Raw genomic sequence first — 6,000 nt, forward strand, 5'->3', positions numbered from 1 at the left:
TGGCTGGGAACCATGTAACCTGAACTCTGCCTGCTTGATTTGGACTCACATATATACAGACGTGTATGTGTGTGTATATATAATATTTACACATGATGGCTGCAATTCAATTTCAAGCTATGTTGTTGCTTGATTGTTTTCCTAAACATGAGCAGCTTGGATGTAGTTTTTTAGTCCTGCTAGAGACTTACATTCTTTTGCACAGATGTTACAACAATGGGTGCTTCTTGCAATAGATGTCCAGAGACTTTGCAACACATACTGACACATGCTTTCAGTTTATCATGGAATTTCTTGTTGAGTGTTTTACCTTTCTCAGCTATGGCCAGACTAGAATACAACACATATTGATGTTAAAATCAAGTGATAGCTGTGCAAGAAGCTTTTTTGAGAGAGGAAAAGCCTTGCCTTGCTGTCCATCAGTTATGACAAGAGGGTTCCAGTTGATTTCATCACCAGAAGGGCCAGCTCATGAAATTGATGTGCAAGTGGCTGAGCACTCCACAGAAATGCATACCATTAATGTAGCTCCCGGGCAGATTTAGCATGATACAGAATGTGAGAAGGCTGACCCTTTTTAATTACAGGTACAACTCATTTTTGCCTTCTGAATGGACTGGAGTAAGGGGAAATAAAATGTCTTGTTACCAAGAATCGAACTCATGATCGGTAACCAAATATTCTGGTCATTAAGTGACGCACCTTGACAAGGGCCAGTCTCCAAACAATATATGCCTTTGGAAAATTACTATTTTTAAATCTCACAACGTGAAATATTCAGCAACAGTACTTTGTCTCCTAGGGCTAAATTACAGCAACATTCGTCCTAGACTGGGACTGCCATGTTATGCTGGCAAACAATCTTTACTACAATATATGCCTTTGTTCAGAAATAATAACTGGTCTACATCATTGGGTGCAGATGAAGTTGCAAGTATTATAAGAGAGTTCTCCTTCTAAAGAGATGTCCTAAAGGAATCTCACTCACAGCTATTAGATGGCGGTTGATTCTACAGTCTACTCTTTGACATGTTAGTTTTAAGTTCTCTAAGCTATCCAATAAAAACCACTCTCCTTACAAAGTGGCATTCATAGGGTTGGTGTTGTAGTCACCAACAGCCCTACTATACTACAAGCTGAACTAGATGACATTTTACCACTAGCACTAAGAGTAACCTCACATAAACATATATATATATATATATATTGGTGCATAATCATTGAGGCTTTTTTCAACAAATCATCTTTAAATGATTATTCTGGAGCATATTCACCATCTATTTCAGTTACTGCTTCCCATTTGCTTGGTGGACAGTCAGACTGTCATTTACAAATGTTTTTGTTAAATATTGTTATTGTTTTTGTTGAAAAAAAGCCGCAATAATTATGCACCAACCCAATATATATATTCAATGATATATACATTAATATACAGCAATATTAATTGATGAAAAATTGAAGAACAACGAACAAGTGAAATGGCTCCAAACAGCAAGAAAGGAAAGTGATATCAAGGAGCAGTGGTGGGGGGAGGGTTTTCCTTGATTGAGTGAAGTATCCATATATATTCATTTATTCTTTTACTTCTTTCAGTCATTTGACTGTAGCCTTGAGCAAGATACTTTATTTTATGTTACCCCAGTCCACTCAGCTGGCAAAAATGAGTTGTACCAGTAATTAAAAAGGGCCAGCCTTGTCACATTCTGAGTTACATTGAATCTCCCTGAGAACTGTGGAGTGCTCAGCAACTTGCACATTAATTTCACTAGCAAGCTATTCCATTAATCAGATTGACTGAAACCCTTATTGTCATAACTGCCACAGTACCAGTTTAAGTCCCCATCTCCACATCTCAAATACTGTCACCATTGTTCCACTCTACAAATTCGAATTTCCTGTATACAAGTACTCTACTACTACCATCACCACCACCACACACACTGTTTACACTGGGAAGTGGTTGACTCTATGAGCAGAAAATGTTCGTGGTTATGAAGTCAACCTATCCAACCTCTCTAGTGCGGAGGCAACTAGGAAATGCACCCAGTATACTCAATCAAGTGCTTAGCATTAGGAAGAAACCAAACCAAATGACATGTATTAGCATTAAGTTCTTGGGAGCAATAACTCCCATCAGGAAGCGACTCAAAATGTGACGAGCTGTCCAAACCATGGCTGCAAAATACTGATGATGATGTATATATGTAAAAGTGCCCTTTCAGTCGTGAATGACCGTGAATTTGCTCCTAGAAAGTTCCTCTCCAAAGCACAAGTCTGGGCAAGGTTGTCTATGGAAGACCAGCAGTCACCCATGCATACCAGAATCTAATTTCTAGTATAATGTTATCCAAGGGAAAGGCAAATGCAGATATAACTTGGCATCAGTGATGTTGCAACTCATTTCTACAGCTGAGTGAACTGGAACCACATGAAATAAAGTGTCTTACTCAAGAACACAACACACAACCCAGTCAGGAATTGAACTCACTACCTCATGATTGTGAGCCTGACACTCTAACCACTGAGCCATACATGTGCACGTATATATTCTTTTATTGTTTTACTTATTTCAGTCATTTGACTGTGGCCATGCTGGAACACCGCCTTTAGTCAAGCAGATCAACCGCAGGACTTATTCTTTGTAGGCCTAGTACTTACTCTATAGGCTTTTTTTTTTGCTGAACCGCTAAGTTACAGAGGCGTAAACACACCAGCATTGGTTGTCAAGCGATGGTGGGGGGACAAACATACATACATACACACACACACACACACACATATATATATATATACAAGTAAGCAATAAGGTTTGAGAGGAATACAGTTTTGTAGAAATGAAAGGAGAAATATATATATATATATATATATACATATATATATCTATATGTGTGTGTGTGTGCGCACACATATACATAGACACACACATATTTCATGCGTTAGGAAGGGCGGATTCTTGCAGTGGTTCATATTTTCCTAGCATATAAATACACATATAAACATACGATATGTTTCCAGTTGAGGGCTTGAGGGACCATAATCTCAAGCCCTCAACTGTAAACATATCACATGTTTATATGTATGAGTATATTTATATGCAAGGAAAATACGAACCACTGCTGCGCGAATCCACCCTTCCTAACGCATGAAATATGTTTGTGCATATGTATATATATATATATGTGTGTATATATAGATAGATAGACAGACAGGCAGGCAGGCAGGCAGACAGACAGACAGATAGACAGATAGATAGATAGTTGAATATGCACTGAGATTAGTTAAAATATATTTTTATTAATATATTTAAAGCCTTAACCGGTTTCACAGTTGATACTGATTTTCAAAAAGTTCAAATAGAAAAACATGGCTGTCTTGCTTCTGACTAGTGTTTGAAGCTTTCCCTATTTTTATAGGGAGTTCAAGGCTGAAATTAGTATATATTTTCAATAGGATTCGATTGGTAGTGGATAGTCACATGACTGGTCTTAGAAATTTTTGTAGGTACCCTGATACGTCTGTGTGTTAGTATCAAGTGACAATGTTTGGTGTCATAAGTTAAGGCATGGATAAACAAAGAAAATACTTTCATACAAAAGTACAAACCAAGACTTAGAAAACTTTAGCAGAGTACATACACAAATAACTATCCACACACAAAATTCATTCTGTCACTTATCATGAGGAAGCTACACAGCTAACAACCTAAACTTTAGCCACTGGACTACATACAAACGGATTAAATTTGGAGTGCTTTGATTGTAACTAAACAAGTTCACTCAACCGTCGGCCTTCTTTTTAGGCGCAAAATATACTGTCACTAATGCACAAACATAGCGGGAAACATACAAAAGGTTATAAACTTAATCATGTGTTCATTCTCTACAAGCACTTAACAGAAAACATTCGGAGTATTGATTGTTTGGACATGTTCAGTCAACCGTGTCAACCTTAACTTACAACACCAAACATTATCACTTGATACTAATACATGGATGTAGTGGGGGTACCTACAAAAATTTCTAAAACCAGTCATGTGGCTATCCTCTACCAATTGAATCCTATTCGAAACATATACTAATTTGAGCCATGAACTCCCTATAGAAATAAGGCAAGCTTCAAACACCAGTCAGAAGCAAGACAGCTGCAACATAAGCCATGTCTGTGAAACCAGTTAAAGCTTTAAATATATTAATAAAAAATATTTTAACTATTCTCAGTGCATTTTCAACTTCTATTTTTCAAAATATTATACATATATATATAATGTATGTGTGTGTATTTACACTAATTCCTGTGAACAATATAATGATGTCTTGAGTTTAATCCATAATCTTGCTCGTCTTCTGCAGTTTGTTGAAACAGAAAGCTAAAGAACTTTTTCTCTTTCATGCTAATCCCTTATCACTTTCCTCAACTCACTGTATTCTGTTGTTATATTTGATATTACCATTTTCTGTCAGTAATATTTATAATTTGAAGGCAGTGAAAGAAAATAAATAAACAGTAGTGGGGAGAAGTATTGGGGATAGAGTTGTGTGCCATTTGAGAGATTTAAAGGGTAGAGCGACAGACAGGAGATACATGGATTACTCAGTTGGAAGGGAAAGGAGAGTGTTAGGGAGAATGATACGACAAAGATGTGTCGGAACATGCCTTTGAGGGACTTTGTGGGTGGTGAGAATGGATGTCCATAAAAAAATTTTATCTCAGACAAAATCTGCAGCAACTTGCCTGTCAACAGTGCATATATATTAAATTTGATACCCAATGATTGCCTCATTTTGTCAGATGGTAGCCGACTCACATCCAGCCTGATTGTTCTGATTTATACAGAATAGATCAAGAAAAGAAATGATAGTGATTCATCTGTATGTCATTGGATTTAAGTGACAAAAGCTTGTACACTCTTGGTTGCCATAATAGGTTCCAGTGACAAGCATTACAAAATAACTGGTACTATTTTGACAGTAAGCTTTATGTCTGAGCTACCTTTCTCACGGTTTTCTAAAAATTAATGGGAGCCTCCTGGACTCTGGGAAATCTATTTAATCCATAGACAAAACCCTAGCAGGTACTAACTGCTATTCTAGGTCAGAACAGACCTGAGAGTCTGTAATTGTAATTAAAAGGTGTCGCCACATTCAACATTACATGCAGTTTAATATCACACCCAGCATACATAGATACATAGATGGATACATACACACACACATGCACACACACACACACACACACACACACATGCAAACATATACATACATATTATATTGACACAGGAGTGGCTGTGTGGTTGGTAGCTTGCTTACCAACCACATGGTTCCAGGTTCAGTACCACTGCATGGCACCTTGGGCAAGTCTTCTATAGCTTTGGGCTGACAAAGGCCATATGAGTGGATTTGGTAAACAGAAACTGAACGAAGCCCATCATATATATAAATATATATATGTGTGTGTGTGTATGTCTGTGTTTGTCCCCCCACCATTGCTTGACAACTGATGTTGGTGTGTTTACGACCCAGTAACTTTGCAGTTCGGCAAAAGAACCGATAGAATAAGTATTAGGCTTACAAAGAATAAGTGCTCGACTAAAGGCAGTGCTCCAGCATGGCGACTGTCAAATGACTGAAACAAATAAAAGAATATAATATAAATATTTGAAACCAAAACACCAAGCAACGCAGGTGAAGCGTTAGACAAAATACTTTAGTTAATGTCGATACATGAATAGAAAGACAAAAGGTATTGTGTTACCTGATGTACATTGTTTAATGATCTTAAAATAGTATAGGATCATTAAATAACTACGTAAGGTAACACAATATCTTTTACCTTTGTTTCCATTTTTTTGACATAGCTGTGTATGTTTTGTCTAAATTCTCACCTGCATTGCTCATAGGTTTTTCAAACATTGACATCATAAATTACATATACCATACACTGCAATGCTTCATGCAAATTAGAATATTCTTTGATGTGTGCGTGCGTGTGTGTGTATATGTA

The sequence above is a fragment of the Octopus bimaculoides genome, chromosome 13 (assembly GCF_046866305.1).
Source record: "Octopus bimaculoides isolate indiv1 chromosome 13, ASM4686630v1, whole genome shotgun sequence".
In the NCBI taxonomy this organism is placed as follows: domain Eukaryota; kingdom Metazoa; phylum Mollusca; class Cephalopoda; order Octopoda; family Octopodidae; genus Octopus; species Octopus bimaculoides.